Source organism: Numida meleagris, chromosome 5, assembly GCF_002078875.1.
Source record: "Numida meleagris isolate 19003 breed g44 Domestic line chromosome 5, NumMel1.0, whole genome shotgun sequence".
Classification (NCBI taxonomy): domain Eukaryota; kingdom Metazoa; phylum Chordata; class Aves; order Galliformes; family Numididae; genus Numida; species Numida meleagris.
Window position 1 is genome coordinate 390,929 of NC_034413.1, and position 19,527 is coordinate 410,455.

Genomic DNA, 19,527 nt, shown 5'->3' on the forward strand with positions numbered 1-19,527 from the left:
TAAGAGCCTCAAAACCAAAGCCAGAATGCTGCTCCAGTATTGTTTTAAAACATAATACATTTGCAAACAGAAGCCTTGGCAGAGAGAATGTGAAATGGGATTTTTTTTGGCACCTGCAGTGCATCCAGCTTAAATTAGGTAACTAAATATCTATAAATTGTCTAATTAGGTCAACTGCCATTACAGCCCCAGCCTGAAACACCCCAGTAACCAAGCTTTCTTTGGAGAAGGTCCTTTACATCCTAAGTTCCCATGTAGTCATTTCAAGCTATAATAATTCACTTAATTCTTAACATTGACTTGAGGTTTTCTAGAACATTCTATGGCTTCAAACATACATTTCTCAGGAATGCATGTTTATGTTTGGACAGATTTGTTCTGAAAACCATGAAATCCATGTGAAAGAGCTCCATAATACAGTTGCACGATGATATAAGCAGTGGCTCCAGCTGGGTATGCGTGTTTGTTTCTCAAAGTCCCAAAATAACAGAATCTGACCAAGAAAAAAAAAAATTTTTTTTTTTTTTTTTTTTTTTTTTAAGGAAACAAACCTGCCCTTCCACACATCCAGCAATTAAGGCAGCACTGTGTGCTGGCTCAGGCTCACCCACAGCTCCCACAGCCGTGCCCCATCCCAGCACAGCATGGCCAGGCACCTCTGCTCCCTCAGCAGCACACCCAGCCCCTCTCTGCCCTGCCCAGCCTGGGGTCAGGAGCTGGCACCTCCATCTCCGGAGCCACTGCTCCCCACCTTGCTCCCAGGGCTGTGAGCTGAACCAGAGCAGGGAGCAGCTCCAGCTGGAGACCAGAACCCAGCTTATTTTTTAAATTGTTATTTTTAAAAGGCTGAGTTAGGTCCCAAGTGCAGCTGTCAGAACAGTGGACTGCCATGAGTCAAGGGGCAGCAGTAAGCAGCCAAGGCTGAGGTGCTGTGGGAACATTTAACTGACAGGTTGGCCAAACAGATAACTATGCACAGTGCTATGAGCCCCTGGTAGCAGTTGACATCTTCTACGCTGCTAAGGGACCCAGGGCTCACCTTGGTTCTGCCTATCTCAGGCTGGAAAGCTTTAGTTAGAAGAACATTTGCTATGAGTACATCATCAGATCACAGAGGCTGGAAAAGACCTCTGAGATAACCAAGTTGCAACCCAAACCCACCCCACCATGCCCACCAACCGTGTCCCTCAGAGCCACTTCTCCATGGTTCTGGAACAGCTCCAGGGACGGTGACACCACCACCTCTACAGTGCAACGTGTGGAAGAGCTCCATAGTGAGAATCCTTCCCCGTGGGCACCGGGCAGCTGCCAGCACTGTGCTGCAGCTTTGGGGATGTGCAGGGGACCAGCAGCCCCCGCACCCCATGGGGCCAGGCAGGATGGCATTAAGCACAGCCTCCCTCCGGGAACATGCAACTTCTCCTGCAAGAGGCGCTCCCAGAGCTCCCACCTGCTCTGACCATGTTCCTCCTGAGCCCAGAGGATAAGGTGGGTGCCTCTGGTAACAGGCTGTAGGAAAAAGGGGAACAGAAGGGCTTTATGGAGAGAGGTGAGATAGCCCAGCAGCTCCCCGGGACAGGCGGAGAGATGGATGGCAGTGACACCCTCAGCGCTGGGGCAGGGGCCCAGTGGCTGGGGCAGGAGGGCAACGACATCTGCCCCAAGTGAGATGCTAATGGAGCACAGACGTATTGGGATCGATACTCCGCAGGACGTTTCTGTGTGGTGATACGAGCTAATTAACTCTCCCGAGCTGTCTGAGCGCCTGCAGCAATTGCGAGCTGTCCTGCTGCACACAGCCTCCCACTGCTCTCATCCCTCAAAACAATACCTCTGTAAAAACACAGTTAAAACAGCAATTAAACGCACCTCAGGTCGCACTGACACACACGCACAGGTCACTGTGGTGCTTGGACCTGTCCTTTTGCAGAGCAAAGTAGAATACTGGAGCAGAAAACAGAGCAGCCGCTACTACTGTCTGTGGGGGAGAACCCCTGGCAACAAGCCCCCCGCACAGCCGGGACAGCGCAGCAAAGGAAACCCATCCCTTGCACAGGGCTGCTGCAGGAAGCAGGCACTGACAGAGGGATCTGCCAGTGTTCATTCCTGCACGTCTCTGTGAGACCACTGAACAACACCCGCGGCTCTGCTGCCAGGCTGCCATGCAGGTAGCGAAGTCGCAGGGGCGGGCAGCCGAGGTTAACGCCCAGGGCCGGCGGCAGCAGCCGCAGCCCGGCCAAGCCGCGCAGCACACAAACACGGCACGAGGCCTCAGGGCCCGCCGCCCACAGGGGGGACAGGGCCGCGCCTGCGGGACGCGTTACGCCGTCTTTGCACCGGGCAGAACTTCTGCTGAGAAGCGCGGGACTGTACGTAGCAGGAAAGGGCCCGGAGATGGGGCAGTACAACACAAAGCGACGGACGGAGGAAAGCACGGCGAGAGCCTTGCACTGCTGCAGCAACGCAGGACCCCGAGCTCCCAGCTCTCCCCGCAGTGCCAGCCGCGCTCCCTCCCTAACCCACCACGCGAGTGACGTCACACGCCATCCCGCACGCGCTGCTCCGCGCAGTCTCCCCCCAGCCCGGGGCGCCACGCCGGCCGCTCCGCCACGCGGACAGCGCCCCCTGCCGGCCGCCCCGCCCCCAGCGCGCTGCCGCGCGGGGTGCCCCCCCCCCCGAGAGCGCAGGGAGCACGGAGCACGCGCGCAGCTCCCGCGGTTGGTTCCGCACCCGCAGCGCCCGCCCCGCGCCCCGGCCCCGTCGCTGTGGGGCAGCCCCACGGCCCCTCTGCAATCTCGAGTTCGGCAGGGCAGGCGGGACCTCAGCTGCAGGCACGCGGTGAGCAGGAGGGACCGTGACCTACCCCGCACAGCTGAGGCCGGGCCACGCTGCCATGGCCACCACGGACACACAGCACCCACAGCCACCGCCTGGGCACCTGAGCCCTGCTCCGGGCGCTCACTGCCTCCCAGAGACACAGGCAATAGAACAGCAGTGCTGGAAACCACCTCGTGCCCAGGAGAGAGCAGCAGCGCCCTCGCAGAGGGCAGGCTCAAACCTCCCTCGCTGTGGAAATAAGCACTTCAATCACCATTGCTTCCTTTACAAGCTGTACTTGAAATAGAAAAGACAAACCTACCTGGAACTGCCCCTCCTGTAAGAACAACACCTCCCCAAAGGCAGCCTGCCTGGGACTGGCTTTGTGGCTGCTTCATTACTGCCCATGGCGGGCAGCTGTGTGGGGAGGCGGTGGGCGGGGGCACTGAGGGGCATCTGCATCCAGGACAGGTGCTGAGCAATCAGCTGCTGATCAGACAGGAGCTGGTCCTTAGGCCTGGGCTTAAGCTTCTGTCACATATTCTAAACCAAACTTTAAAGCAGGACTTTGCTTCTTTTTGTGTAAGGTGTTGAATTGCGTCTCTCCCATACGCGCTGTAATTCCCTACCGAGGATAAACTCTGTGCCTTTATTGTTTATCTACTCAAGATCAGATCACCACCTTCTAAAATAGGGCGACTGTTCAATTAGTTCTTAATTGGTTTTATTTTTTTCCTTGCCATTCAAACTAATTAGTTAGGTGGAAATGTCTTTCTTGCTCTGCTTAATGAGGATTTGCATTTATGTAACCGGCAGCAGACCCCAGGTGCCCCATTGCAGTGCAGCAGAGGTTCCCTGGGGCTGCTGCCCTGTCCCTCGTGCTCCCGGCTGTGGCTGAGCCCAGGGTTCACTGCCTGGATGCGGGCAGCGAAGCGGCTCCAGCTCCACTGCTCAGCTCTGCCCGGGTGGTGGGCTGGGAGGCAGCTCCCTGGGCTGAGCCCGAAATGAGAGTAAGCGTGGAGATTGCGCTCTGCTGTGAAATCATCCTGCTCCTTTAGGTGTGCAGAAGCAGCACACAGCCCCTCGGCTGACTGCCAGGCTGCATTTGCTCCCCAGGAATGCACGCTGCCCAGCCAGCTGCCGTGAGCATCGAGGAACAAAGGACGGCTGCAGCCACCCACCTGCTGCCCGTGTTCTTCCCACACCCAAGCTGGGTACCCTTATAAATCCCAAGTAGTCTTGTGCTTCAGTCTGCACTTTGATTTCAGCAACTGAGCTGTTTGTTGACATTTCGCTGTTTTATTCTATTGGGGAAAAAAAAAAATAGTTCTCTGGAAGAGCAGTTCTAAAGACTGTGTTTGTTCTTCATCCAAAACCGGAGACCAGTGAAATCAATGAAAATCCCTCAGCATTTCCTAAGAGAGTAAAAGCTGCTGTCAGACCAGCTGCTTTGCACCATCCACTCTCGCTATGGTTCACTGCTGGGTTCTGGCTTTGCTTGTTGCCCTGGTTCCTATTACTGCACTTGGGATCTGCCAGATGCCTCAGGCACCGCAGTTACAAAACAAAGGACAAGAATTGATCAAAAAACTGTTTCACTTGCAGCACTCACCAGGTACCATGGGTGTTACTGGGAACACACTCTGCACTCTGAGAGAGGCCAACCACAGCCTGGGCTTTCTCTTCAGTCGCACAGATACCCACTCATGAAGGTTCACAGTGCTCCTCTCCCATAGCATGCAGATGTCCCAGGGTAGCTCTGGCTGGGAGCAGCACGCAGGCAGCAGCTGTGCACGCTGCTGCACCCTGCCCTGCCAGGCCCTGCCCTGAGGATGCTGGTGCTGCCTGTGGTGCCCGTGCTGCCTGCACTCACACTGTGGCCTGTCACCCCGCGGCTCTGCAGAGCGGTTTGGGATTTGGGCACTCGGATCCCACCGTGCTGAGCTGGGAAGCCCTGCAGGAAACACACAGATCCAGCGCCGGGCTTTGCTCTCCCCAGTGCAGAATCCTTCGTTGGAAAGGAGCATTTCAAAATAACACACTCCAAACAGCGGGGAAAAGCTCCTCGCCATATATCACGCAGCGGCTGAACGGATGCGCAGACCACTTGCATTAACCTGGCAGGGAATAAGCATTTGTAATTTTCCTCCTAGGAATCCTGATTTACCTTCACCCTCTGTCTTAGTTCACTGACATCATGGTTATGAGATAGATCATTTTTATGGATTACGTCTCACAAGGGCAACATTTTAATGAATAGTAGAATTAAATGTTTGCCAGGATTTGTTCAAAATAAATGATCAATTACCACCGAGCACATCCATCACGTTTATTAGCTCCCTTCCAGAAGCATTTTTCATAACTTGCAAATTGAAAGGAGGTCGAAGTTGAATTTTATTTCTTCTTCATTTGCCCACAGTAAATACAGCCCTTACAGGTAAGCCACCGAGAGCAGCGGGCATTTCTGCGCTTTGTGACGCTGGAAAAAACTTTGCATGCACAGGATAGTGCTTTTTCCCCCCCCCCATAATTTAATAGAAATAAGGATTTCCTGTTCTAAAATGCCTGGGGAGCTGCGCCCTGGTAGATGAGATTTGTCGCTTGCTCTCAAGGTCGTTGTGAAACCACCTGATATGCATTTACTATTAATAATCCCAAGGAGAAGGTTAGATTGAGGTTTCGTCATGTCACGCATACTCTTAGTTCTTTATCTTTTGCAAAATGGAGTCAGAAAGGCACGTTTCATTTTCCTATTACCAGAAAATCCTGTTGATGTGATGATAGAAGTTACAGCCCGTGGTGATAGCGCGCGGTCTGCCGGGTGATGGGGACCCGGGGCTGCAGCGAGAGGCACCCGAGCAGGGCCAGCACGGAGCCACGCGCAGCGCACGTCCCCAGCGCCTGCCAGGAACAGATCCACTGCTGCGGCCCGGGCTGTGGAGGAGCGGGGCATGGTCTGAACGGCCCAGCTGGAATGGTGCAGTGACCAGGACTCACTAGCACTTTGCCCAGGAACCTCATAAAATTGTATTACAGCACCTGAAGAAGGATGAGGGTCTGAAGCCAACTTCTGGAACACTTTTTCCATTCAGAGGTACATCCCAAGGCAGAAACATTCTCCGGAGTTTTCTTTATGCGCTGGCAGTGCCCTGCTTGGGTACCAGGCTGTCTGCGGGCGCTGCCTGCTGTGCACTGACACCGAGTGGTTCCCGTGTGCTTGGAGTGGTGCTTCCCACACGTAAGCATCTGCGTGCTCCCAGCCCTTTCCCTGCCTGCATCGCAGCCTTTCCCAAATCGCTTTGCCCTTAGTAGTGGAAAATTACAGTTGTGAGGTTTTAGTACCAAACTGCCAAGGGTATGACCTTAAGCAGTATTCTGTGAAGAGTGTTGCAATGTTACTGGAAATGTAAAAGAGAAAAACGTTACCATGTGAGTCAGTGAAACGTGGTCTGTGGGGGCTCAGTCCTGCACACCATGCCCCAGCTCCGGCACCACGCTGGCTTTGCAGCAGTGATGTGAGCTCTGCAGCTGGTTCCTGGTTCTGAAGCCATGCAGCAGTGTGCAGCGGTGTGCAGTGGTGTGTACCAGTGTACAACAGCATGCAGCAGTGCACAGCATCATGCACTGGCATGCACCAGCATGCAGCAGCATTCAACAGCATACAGCAGAGTGCAATGGCATGCAGCAGCGTGCAGCGGTGTACAGCAGTGCAGTGGCGTGCAGCAACTTGTTGGCTGCCTGTGGCTGCACAGAAGTCACTGGGAAACAGCTCTGTGTGGGCCGTGAGAATTCACTGCATGGAATCTGGCTGCATAGGAGTTACTTTTACAGCCTCTCCAGCCACCTTGTGTGCTCCTGCGGGCAAGGAAACAGATTTATTAGCACATGCCAATAAATCACAGTGGAACCTTACAGTGCTATATATATGAAGCTGTATATATATCTCATCACAGCTGTGCAAGCATTGCCCCGGGAAGCATTACCTGACTCGGGATCAGGTTATCCATGGGCTCTGGCAGGTCTCTGTTCCCCAGAGGCATGTGAAGCTCTGCGGGTGCGCGGTGCTTTGGCGGCCCTGAAACCTGCATGCTCTGTTCCTCATGTGAGAAATCTGCACTTCTGCCAGCATTGCATCCTGTCTGGAAACAGGGTCATATTTCACAGAAAGAATCTGAAAAATGTAGATCCATGTCTTTTTGAGCATGTGGTGCTGGTAAACGCCCGGGTTTTGTAATCACGGAGATGAGAAATAACATGATGGCGAATGGAAAAAGTCACATACAACAGAGAGTGGGGGTGATTTTTTTAGACAGATGTTTCCAGACCGACTGGTTGCGAGAAGGGACTAAATGAAAAGTCAACGGCGTGATAAAAACTGGGGGAGTCAACAAGGATGACACAGATCGGATACAAGCACGTAGCTCCGTCCAAACCCTGCTGCGCTGTGTGCGAGCGATTGCCACATCGGCCAGGAGGAAGCCACACTGTGAGAAGCAGGAGGAGCCCCGGGGGCTGCGAGCTGCTGGGCTCCGGGCACTGCTGCCTCACAGGAGGAAAAGGGGCTCCCGGGGCCGAGTCCCTGCTGGTTTCGTTGCCTTGGGCACTGCGCTGGGGAGCAGATGTCGGCTTTGGCACCGTGCTACCGAAGTGCACTGTGACTGCATCCTGACCCTCAGCTCACAGCCACCGCACGCAGCAACCCTCCTGCTGCTGCAGGCATGGTGCGGGGCCGGGGAGCACCTTCTGCAACTCAGCAGGTGAGCAACAGGTAGCAACGTAAATGAGCAACTTACAGCTACAGAGGAGCTTGGTGGCAAAACGCTTGAGCCCAGGTTCTGTGAGTTCCAAGCCCAACGTGATAACGCTGGATAGTTTTATGTGGGATTGAGCTGTTTCTATGGGGAAGATTTTCATCATACGCGCAGCTCTTTTATGTCATTACGTTATTCATAATTAACAGAAGCAGCTGTTAGTCAGTTTACCTGGTGAGCAGGTGCTGGCATCAGGTGTCAGGCTGTGCTCCCACAGCATGTGGTTGGAAGCATCAGGGGAATCACTTTGGAGAAGGGAGCGGGCACCAGAGAAAGTGATCTGCGCTGTTTTATGGGCAGGGTTCCATCAGCAAAAAAGCTCCAGGTCCTTGAAACACGGGCCTGCAATGACATACAATGTGACAGGCGAGCCAGCATTGATCTCTGCTGCTCTTTCAAATCTGCTGAGCAATGGGAGCACGCCTCCTGCTTCCTCCCCAGAGGAGATCGTGTTTCTTGCCACTGCTGCTCATTTTGTTTGGCAGAAGCACTGAGGAACATGCTGGCTGCTTCCACCTGTGGGCAGCGTGTTCGTGCTCCATCGCCAGCCAGAATCCCAGTTTTCCTGCTATAGTTAACCTGCTAAATTGGTCTCTGATGGGCAGCGTTATTTCAACAATTACAGCTCTGTTTAAGCAGACCTTCCTGGAAGGCTGTTCCCTAAGCAGCATGGTGCAGCACGTTCACATCATGAGCCATTTACAACTTCTGCATTATTTGTGGTATAACAGGAATCCCATTCACCTGCGCCTGCTCACAAAGACTCGCAATGTGCCGCATAAGGAAGGAAGGAAATGCTGCTCCTGCAGAGGCTGCCCCTGGCAAATCCCTTTGCCCTCTGGGTGTGCCGTAGCTTCTGCAGTTTGAGCTGTTAAATCAGCCCCAGACCTTGCACGAGGCTGTTTGTTTCCAGCATCACTTAACACCGGCTTCCAAAGAAGGCATTCTGCAGGTGTTTGAGATAACGCTGGCAGCTGCAGGGCCACCGGAGAGGGTGGAAATGGACTGTAGTTTACACTTGATAAAGAAGAGTTAAATCTGGAAAAAAACGCTCACCCAGGATGGCAGCCGGGCACCAGCCGTGCTGCACACGTGGCTGCAGAGCTCCTGAGAGCCAGCGGGAGCCCCACTGGGTACATGTGAAGCTGTCATCAGAGCTGAATACACCCTGTGAAAGTCCCAGCCTCATAATGTACAATCAGCTGTAAGCATGTGGCTACGTTTCTCTTTTTCATCTGACATGGAATTTCGTTAAAACTCTGCAGTTCCACGTGCCACAGGAAGGTAAGATAATACACGTGCTTTTATGCTTTTAAATAGAAGATGCAGTGAGCAGAAAAGGACTGCTGTGCCATTCAGATGGAGGAACGGACTCAAGCAGTGGGCAAAGCTCCTTCCCAGAAGCGATCCCAGCAGCACAAGCAGCCACGGATTTAAAGCTCGCCACTCCGCTGTCAAAGCTTTGAAGTTCATTTCTGTTTCCCCAAAGAGGACACGGCTATTGGAACCTGAGCTGCGGTGTGTGAGCAGAGCAGGGGCCGTGCAGCACGAGGTGCTCGTCCTCAGGCACACGGTGTGATCTGGCTTCAGGCTGCGGGTGGGCTTCCGGACAGAGGTATAATTAGCAGGCTCCCAGCCTCTCATCCTCCTGCAGAAGCTCATTTTTAATGCTCTGTGCTGCCCTGTGGCTGCCAGACTCATGCCTGGAGAGGAAAACAAGGAGGTCCCCTGAGAGGTGTGTTGCTGCTCCTGCTTCACAGAGCTGAGCAAATAATGGTGAAGACACGGCAGCACGAAATACAGCTTTGCCTCTGCTTCCAGAAACTGCTCCGGACTGTATGCCGCTCCCAGAAGCTTTGGTGGAGTTGTGCGTGGAAAACGTGCTGAGCAGCAGGCACAGCTGCAGGCACCGCTTCCAGTCTCGGCATTTTACTGATGCTGCTCACTGCCACTTTGTGCCCTGGGGAAAGCAGCAGGAGCAGAGCAGAGGTCGGCAGCCCCTGCGTCCCTACACAGTGCTTGGGTCTGGAGCACTTCATGCCCTGTGTGCGTGGAGACTTCATTAGCTTTGGTCTTCAGCACAACATGCTAACAGTGATTACAGTTATTAAAACCTGCTGAGTGATGAACATGCTATTGCTGCTGATGGATCTCCCCAGGCCAACCTTTCCTCCACGCCTCGGAGTGCTGCCATGTCTCTGCAGGCCGCCCCGTGCTGGGGGAAGTGTTGGTCCTCGCTGCAGGTCCGGGCAGCGCATACCAGCTGCACAGAGCTCCTCACACCAAGGGGCACCTCGTGTCTGAGCAGCCCACGGGAAACGTGTCACCAGCAGCTGGAAATGGAGGTATCCAAACAGGCAGCAAAGGTGCTGGGAGCTTTGCTTTTTGAAGGGCTTTAGGCATTGCTCCGCGACAGCAATGAACAGCTGTGCAGTTCCCAAACCTGCAGGAGCCTGCACGTGCTGGAGCCGGCGTGGGCAAAGCGCAGGCCCCATTCTGAAGCGCAGAGAATATGCATGAAAACTGTGCTCTTTCTCCTCTGAAAGAGGCAGAGCAGTCTGGGTAAATGTCTGGGGGAGAGGTACTAAGAGGATGGTGCTGTGGCTTTTGTGAGTCCAGAGTACAGCAGCTCTGTAAACACAGACAGCAAAAGAAAGTGAAATTTTCCCCATTTTCCTTGCATCCCAGCAACTTGATCTCACCTCCCTCTGAGTAAACACACCGACATCGCTCAAACTCCAGAAATAAAATGTTTTGTCTTGTTTTAGAGCGATGCGCTCCATTCTATCAGCCATTTTCTCATTTTGCACATTCTCTCTGTATTTTTAGAAGCTTTTATTCAGCTCTCAGCCAGACGATGACCTCGCAGTGGGAGCCTCGCTCCGTTCCAGCTGGCACACGCAGTTCTCATCGCTGCGTGCCCCGCGGCAGAGACCGCTCACCCGCTGCCTCCTGCCACGTGCTGCAGGCCTGATGAAACCCTGCACTTCCTACCCGAGTTTTGCCACCGTCCTGCGGCTCAGCAGCTACAACCTGTGTATAACACGGCAAACCGGCCAGCATCCCCACCCTGCGCGGCCTCAGCCCCTGCAGCAGGCCCAGCGCCTCCGTGCAGCCGTGGCTGTGGGAGCCCAGCTGGGCTGGCAGTGGCGGTGAAGGTCAGGGCGTGCCTATCTAAACAGCACGACTTTCCTTTGTGTACACATTCTTCCGTGCTTTTCAAAGATCTTTAGCATTTGTCCCGGATCATTAAAATGCGGCGCCGTGAACAGTGTTTGCACTCACCCAGCGCAGTGCGTAGCTGCAGTGCTTTGTGCCACCGAGCCGCTCCTTCCGGCTGTCCCTGCGCCATTTGCTCCATCCAATACAGACGTTGGCACGCTGAGAACTGCCAGAGGGAGGGATGACTGCTTTTTAAAAAACACGCATCATCTCAGCTTAATTTCATCTTTCTGGCAGGTTTCTCACCGAACAACAGTCAGTCCCAAGAGCGACAGCCACAGGGCTCTGTTTGAAGCCAGGAGGTACCCGGGCCACCGCGCACCCGAGAGCGGCGCTGAGCAGCGCCCCGCGCAGGAATCGCTCATCTTCCGCGAGACGTCGCGGCTCCGCCGGCAGAGGGCGCTGCGCGGCGCGGGGCTCCTGACCGCCAGCAGGGGGCGCCAGAGGGCGGGCGGCGCGGGGCGGGGCGCGGGGCTGCGGGTGCGGCCCCCAAAGCAGCCGCGTGCTGCGGTGCCCGCGTGTGCTGCTCCGCGTACGCTGCTCCGGGCGCTGGCTTGGGACGATGCCGAGTTCTAATCGCAAAGCACGCGCACCCCTGAAACACCTTGATTTTTAAACCGGTGCGTTCGTTCGGAATCCGTCCTGATTACCAGCTGCAGAACAGCAGCTGCGGCTCTGACCTTAATGCTGCTCCATGCCAAGGAACGAAAAATTTCAGTTCATCTTGAAGAAACCGCTCTAAATTCCTGCCGCCGCCCCGCTCCGCACCGATCCCGGCAGCTCGCTGCGGGCTCCACGCTGAGCTCCCGCACTCGGCTGAGCAGCTGCGGCCTGTCACTGCGGACGGTGCTGCGGGCACCCAGGCGATGCGGCTCTGCACACACCGCGGCACCCAGCAGCGCCGTGCTCCCACGCTGCCCGCAGGGCGCGATGGCGCCTGGCTGCCCGTGGACAGGGCCGGGCCGTCCGTAGGCACCGCGGCTGTTGGCCTCCCCGGGTCTCTGCCCGTGGCTGCAGCCTGTGCCCCTGTTCTGCCACAGGTGCGGATCTGGTTCTCTGTGCTCTCGTGGCACAAGTGCAGCGCATCAGGTTGGAATGTGCTCCTCTTTGCACGTGCACACACACTTTGCAAACGAATCGCAAAACCACCGATGGCCACAAGTTGCACTCCAAATGTGGGGCAGCCACGTTACCTCTTCCCTTCATTCTGCAGCTGCAACTCAATGGTTTAATAGCCACTGCAAAGCAGTTTTCTTGTAAATTAATAGCATGAAATCTAGATTAAATAAGATTGCTTCCTTGGCACTTACATTTTGAACTCCTTACCTTCCTAATGTGTTTTTAGAACAGGACTTGTTATTGCTTGGAATCTCACAAAAAAAGCATTTATAATGGTTAATGATCAGCATATGGATGCACCAGGTTGCAGCAAAATGGATTTGGGCTTTGTCTGCCTGGTCGTGATTCATCTGTGTGCATGCAAGCAGCAAGGAGATCAGGCCCAAAGGCAGTGACAGATTGCCCCAGGAGCAACACGGTGTGGGGCCCTGGGGGTGCTGGGTGAGGTGGGGCTGAGGCAGAGGGCAGGGGCCTGGTGGCCCCGTCTGACCCTGTGCTGGGGCTGCCCTGCGCTCACATCCCTGGGACTTGCTGTGCTCGTCCTGGAGGTGACCGCTGCTGGCAGCTCCCACAGCACAGGGGCTGCTCAGCGCGCCCGGCTCATGGCTGTGATGGGGCTGCTGGGACTGAAAAGGGTGGGAATGCATTTCATGACAGTGACAGCTTATATACTGAGCATCCTACAGTGCCAAAACGCAGAGGCAGCACATTCTGATGCGGGCTTTCGTCCCGAGGGCTGACTGTGCCCACCCCCTGCATGACAAATGCTGCAGGGAGCTCAGTGACATTTCTTCTTCCTCTGCAGATCTTCCCACTGGTGATGAAATCCTCTAACAACCGGCTCAGTCCTTCACCAAAGCTACGTGATTTCTGCTCTCTTAAAAAGGACTAACAGAAAAGGCAGTGAAGCAGGGTTCCTTGCACCACTTTGAAAATAGAACCTACAGCCTGGTGTCATTCCCTGATTCTCGTCACAGAATCCAGTAGGTGGAACAGGAGCCCTTATTTACCCGCAGCTGTTCACTGATTTCTTCTCCAAAGCATCCCCAAGTCCTCATGAGAGCTGCCCTGCGAGGCCCTCACCCACAGGGAGGACACAGGCAGCTGCAATTTGCCACGGTGAGAACTGGAGTTATGTGCTGGTAGCGCCAACCCATGCTTTGGGAAGGCACCTCTGAAATCCAGGATATCTTTGATCTGGTGGTGGTTGCTGTCAGTAAGGGAAGCTGACACCTGGCTGCGATGTGAGGTGGGGTGTTTGTTCCCAGGAGCTGCACGAGGACACTCAGCCACTCACTGGGAAACAGGCCAGAATCTTCCCGTCCAGGGTGTTCCAGTTTGTCGGCACATCCTGATTTGTTCTCTAGCAGGAATGATGCACGGACAGCAGCGCTTCAGCCCTAGCACTGCTGCAGTGAGCGCTTATTGCAGTAGAGCAAGCGGTGCAGTGGCAGGATGCTGAGGGGCGTGCAGCACCCGGACTCTTGCAGCGACGGCAGCGCTGTACGTGGTGGGCAGACAACAGCTGCCTTTTTCCTGTGCTCCTGGCACTGCTCAGCACAGCTCTGTTGTAGACTGCACGCACAGCCTCACAGCAGGGCTCCTTCCACTCAGCCCGTGCCCTGCCCACGTCCCAGGGCCATTAACAGAGCGGGACAGGCAGGGTCCCACCAGACGGCTCAGTTCTGTTGGTGAATCCACCCGCTGCGACACCGTCTCAGCCTTGAAGGAGACGAGGATGAGGAGCTCTGGAGCTGTGCTCGCCCACTCCAGGGGACGTTCGTGACCGTGCATCACCGTGTCACGCTGTGAGGTGGCACAATGCCCAGGACACAGCTTGGCAGGCCAGTTACCGCTTCCTCAGTGTCCTGCACTCGGTGAGCCAGATCTCCCACCTGGCCTCCGTGTGCAGAACTCTGTGCTGTGCCAGTCTCCAGTGCAGCAAGGCTGTCCTCTGACATTCTCCAAGGGTTTCAGCTCTGCAGAGCAGGGAAAGCCAGCACAGTAAAGGACAAGATGCAGAGGGATTCCTTTGTACTTAGAGGAAATGACATTGAGCAGTGATACTATGAACCATGACAGCTGCATTGCTGAGGCTCAAAAAATATTAATTAGATAAATTCAGTCCTTCAGTGAAAAAAAAGCAACAGAAACAGACAGAAACATGAAGTAAAGTGTAATGAACTTATCTGCAAAAGCTGCCAAGCATGTGTCAAAGCCTACCTGCGCAGATCCAGCAGTCTGCCTAGCTGCGCTCCTATTTTTGGAAGTATTTTGGTTTTGTTAAGTAACTTCAGAAATCAGTGGAGCCATTCATGGGGAGATTCAGCACGTGAATAAACAAGGCAGACGGAGCCCAGCAGCGGGTCTCCTCCGTGTTGTAAACTCCTCAACAGTGGAGCTCACAGGTAAAGCGCTCCATCCCAAGCACAGAACGTACGCACGCTTCAGAACCGAGTGCTGAGCCTTGCTGTAAGAAGTGCCCTCGCTCCCTGGGATGCATCACTGGAAGCCTTCCCTGCTTCTGGAGACGTGCTGCACATGGCCTCCCTTAGGATCGCCACAGAAGGTGCTCGATGCCATCACTTCTCGCTGAAGGAGAGAGGAAATTTTTATCATGAGATTTCGTGAAGCGCGGAACTCCTACACCCCATGGGTTTCAGATCTGATATTTTCACATTTGTCTTTGTTACTCAGTTAACCCCAGTGACAGGGAAAATAGAGTCTGCTGGCAGCACTACCTCCTGCAGTTTGGTTTTCTGAAAGCACTTAGATGCAGAGAATTACAGGCAGGTGTCCTGCATTGCAAAGCCAGCCCTCGCTCTCCCTGCAGTGCAGCCTGCCCGCCTCTATGCCCTTAACAGCAAACGTGGTAACAGCACAGCCAGCCTGGGCACGCTGAGCCGAGCTGACGGAGGGCAGGGCAGGGGCTGCAAGGCTGCAGTTTGGCAGGGCAGTGCCTGCTGTGCCGGGTGACGCTGGCTGCAGGCAGGGCCTGGCAGCAGCCTCCTGTGACGTGGGCATTGCTGGGTTGGGTCAGGCACACCTGCGGCAGGCACAGGGTGTGATGCGGATCCTGCAGCACTGCCGGGGAGGGCTGAAACCGGCCCTGGCCTTGGCCAAGGGGGTGTGGGAGCAGGGAAGGGCAGGTGTGATGGGCAGGGACATCGCGGCTTACCCGTGCCATTGAGGTTCCTCTTCCTCTCCTCCTCCTCCTTCTTGCACTGCCCCACCTGGAAGGAAAAAGTCTGCGCTGAAACACTGCACCTGGGCCATGGCACAACTGGACATCCACAGCCAGGGGACCTCGCAGCCAGGGGCTGAGCAGCAAGGAGTACTCCACAGCCAGGAGCTGTGCGGCCAGGGGCACCTCAGCACTGCAGCAGCTGCAGCCTGGCACTGACACTGCATCAGCTCCTGACTGAGCCATCAGAAGTCTAAAAGGCCATACAAGAGTTAAAGCGCAGCAAAGCTGCCATAAATATTATGCAGCTGTTTATTACGGTGACATTTCAACAAGGAAATCCTCCTGTCCGTGCAGCACAGGAAGCAGTCCCCTGGAATAAGCACACATAGCAGACGCAGACAAAGACCACTTGGCAGCAGAACGGCTGCACACTGGGCGTGGGTCAGCTCCGTGCTGCAGCGGCTGCAGGGGACACTTGCACGGCCCAGAGCAGCTGTGCTGCAGATGCACTGCAGCTGTCTGCCAAATGCTGCAGGGCATTGTGAACTCGCTTTTACAGGGACTTTGTCACACGGTTTATCAATGCTACATCTCAGCCAAACTCCTCATCCGCCCCTGTCAGGTGAGGGATCCCCTGCTCAGGCTCAGTGGGCAGCTACTGACCCAAAGCAGGAACATCCACAATTGTTATTATCGTTTTAACTAATGCAACTGCAGATGCCATTCCTTACCTTTTCGTAACATGCTGAGGTGAGTTCAGTCCACGTAAAATGCAATCTCTATTTTCTTGTTGCATTGCTGACTTTAATAAATTTGTTAATACTGTAGGGATCAGGTTCCTCTTGCAGTGTTAGTTCAGCAGCACCACATTGAGCAGAGCCAGTCAGACTGTGCTCTGCACATTAGCCAAGCCACAAGTGGACTCCTCTTCTTGAGTCCTGACACCAGGAGCCACACAGAGAGGACACAGGGCAGGGGGTACAGGTGGCACTGGCAGAAGTTGCTTCTTGCCACCAGGAGGAAATGTTAATGGAATTTGCTGTGGGAAATGTTATTAATTTGACACTTGATTTATGCAAAGTCAGGTGAGAAGCTGGGGCACTGAGCAGCTTCACAAGGCCTGAGGTCAAAAAACAGCTAAGGAGCTATCCTGGCATTCTGAAGTCTCAAATTCAAATACTGATTTGAAATCTTTCACTTCAAAATATCATTTCAGAAGCACAATTTAGGGAAAGCTGCACCCTCCAGCTGAAACAATTTCAGGGAGAGATGTTGCTTCTGACTGTAATGGTGACTACACAGGAGCTGAACGAGAGGTAACAAATTACTCATGCTGTCTGCATCTGGAGAGCAGCAATCCCACAGCTCTCCACCACATCCCGTGTGTGAAAAGCAACTGCAGGGAATGGGTGGTGCTGCCAGAGTGAATGCCATCCGAAATTCAGTGAAAGCACTGTCCGGGCTCTGCTTAATCAAACCCTATTGGAAACTTAACTTGTATTGACTAGGAACATCTAACGATGCAGATTAATACCAGGCAGTGACTACAAACTGTGCAGCACTTGTTTGCAAACAGTGGCTTTTCACTTGCAAAGCGCTATATTGCCAAGTCCCAAAGGGTAAAGAATAAAGTATTCTGATACACGGACAATTCCAGAACGTTCTGGAACAAAGCACTGTAGCAGGGGGTCTGCAGCCTCCCTCTGGAGGTGCCACATGATGTCACACCCAGTGCCAGGTGTCAGCCAGTGTCACACTCAGTGCCAGGTACCCCCCGGTGTCACACCCAGTGCCAGGTACCCCCCAGTGTCACACCCAGTGCCAGGTACCCCTGGTGTCACACCCCCACACCCACTCGTGCCAGCTGTGCGTGGCCCTGTCCTCCCCCAGGCACACCCATCAGCTCCCAGGTCCTTCTGTCTGGTTGCTCCCCCCTTCCCTGCTCCCAGCCCCCTCCCACCCTCCAGGCTCCCATGGCAAGGGGATGACAAGCCCCTCAGGTAAGCTTTTCTACCACTTCATGAAGTGCCCGGTGACAGAACTTAAATCCTTCCCCAGACGAGCTTACCCTGCTGCCTTTCACCAAGCAGCACTACATTTATTTGATGGTTCTCTTCCCAAACTCTCTATTTGCTTTCTTTGGACTCAAATGCAGAAGGAACAAGAAAACTGGAGTGCTGTGTGATAGCTGTTCCTTTTTCCTGACTGAGTGTGGCTGGGGGAAGCTCTCTGCCATGACACTGGGAGTTCTCTGTCCGTCTGTGCCAGAGGCCGGGTGCGTCCCTGCACAGCGATTCGCCTTGTTCCTTTGGCCCAGACCCCGCTCGCCGGTTGCTGCCTCAGGATTTCAACTTCTGGTGGCACCAAGTTCTGATCTCTGCTAACAGCTGGGCAGCACATACATCCTACAGGGAGGAGAGGCAGGGTGGGCTTCTGTTGGGTGTTTCACATTTTGGAAGAATGAGGGCTGCCTTTATGACAACAGACTGTGAAGCAGCAAAGGGTTTAGCACCACGCTCACAAGGAAGCTTCGCAGGGTGAGCAGCCCGAGCTACAGCAGCCAGGCAACCCCCGCAGCGGGACGAGCAGCTCCTGCACCGCGCTGCCGCTGTGCGCGGGGACGGGGCGCGCTGGAGCTCTGCTGGACACGGGCATGTGCACAGCACTCTGCTGCAGCTCGCCACGTGTCTCACTGCACAAGCAGGGCATGGTGTTTCCTTGCTTTTTTTTTGTTATTGGTCAGAAACAGTCATTGCAGTCTGTGCACATACAAAGACAAGCAGACAGGAGTCAAAGCTCTTATGATAAATGGCTATAGCACTAATAAGGAGATTGCTACAGACCGCTGGGTACACACAGGACGTAACCCTGCAAACACCATGCTGCAGGGCTCCATGCGGGATCCCAGCACGCCTTTCCTGGCAGGAGCCTCTGAATCATGCACAGCTGCCATCAATGAACAAAAACGCTGCACCTGTGGCTATTTGCATTCTGTTCCACTGTTTCCCTGCACTCTTCACCAAAAAAATTACCATTATTTTAATTTCAAGCACAATCCATACGAAATATCTGTCCGTACTCACCAAGGTATGTTGCTTCCAGCTAACCACTCATAAATATTCATTAGAGAATTATAGAGCTATTAACAAGGGTAACTGCTGAGGAGCATTCATTAGCTGTCTTCCACAAGAAATGAAATTTGCATTTTTCAGTGTGGAAATCTGCTTTTTGAAATGGCACCTTGAATGGCAACAACACTTAATATAAGGCAATGCACTCCGGTTGCAGGGTGCTGTGGGCTGTGCAGCTGAGGTGCTTTACAGAGATGACAAAAAAATACTTCTGGTAAAACCTTAACTGGAATCACAGAATCCTTCAGGTTGGAAAAGACCTCTGAGATCAGCTCTGGGCCACGCTGGCCATCTCTGTGCTTTTCCTGGTCTGAGTACAGGGACACGCTTCTCCCAAAATCACGGTGGCATGGAGACGCCTCTGTCAGTAACTGTGATTCATCCTGCGTTGCATACCGAGGTCACTGCCTCCACATTTCCTCTGATTAATTTCCCAGCAGGACACATTGCAGCACTGTGAGGGACAAGCTCATGTTTCCGTGGCACAAGTGACTGCAGTCCCACGGGCAGTGCCCCTGGGTCCCATACAGCCGGGCCAGAGCCCCTGCAGTCACAGCGGGAGGGGAACGGGGCTCCCATGGAGCTGGTGATTGTCCTCCAGCTGCAGCTAATGGAAATGCACAGGAGAATCCCAGGGGAGTGCCTAATGGGTAGAGCAATTATTCCTCAGCCTGAGAGGCAAGACAGGAATCACATTCCCTAATGCCTCTCCTAAAGCATAATTCAATAATTAATAGTTGCTCTTTGGCACTTGTATGGTAAAATAATGGCATCTGAGAATGAGGAACCCAGAGCAGCCTGAGGTTCCCCACAGCGGTGATCATTCATTACAGAAGGGCTTTTACCCAAGAAATGAGAAGCTTCTGGATTTCAGGCAGGATTCACAGCCACAGCCGCTGTCAGTGGGCCACAGAGGCGCCCACAAAGCCGACCTGCTGCTCGCTGCCTGGGCTCCACCTGGCTCCAACAGAATGCTCCTGGGGACCTGTAACAGGAGAGACAATGTCAGGAACCAGCACAGGAGGTGGGGCCTCAAGGCTGCTGGGTGCTGCAGAGCCGTGCTGGGCTGCAGAGAGCTGAGGTCCCGTTCTGCTGCCCCCACATTGGCCCTGGGTTACTTCTCCAAAAGAATGGTGATGCACTGGCACAGCTGCCCGGGGGTGGGGAGTCCCTGTCCCTGGAGGTGTTCAACCCCGCGGGGACATGGCACTGAGGGACGTGGGCAGGGGGCACGGTGGGG

The 19,527-nt window shown here is 54.3% G+C and overlaps 1 protein-coding gene across 14 annotated transcripts in view; it reads right to left on the reverse strand.

Annotated features, from left to right (window-relative positions):
* PWWP2B (PWWP domain containing 2B) overlaps window positions 5,133-19,527 on the reverse strand; it is a gene marked incomplete at its 5' end in the record, with an annotated part of 42,591 nt that continues 28,196 nt past the window's right edge. For 4 of the 14 annotated variants that reach the window (XM_021398453.1, XM_021398443.1, XM_021398441.1 and 1 more), the window contains 3 exon segments: window positions 5,133-6,672; window positions 6,801-14,561; window positions 15,148-19,272. 14 annotated transcript variants of the gene reach the window in all.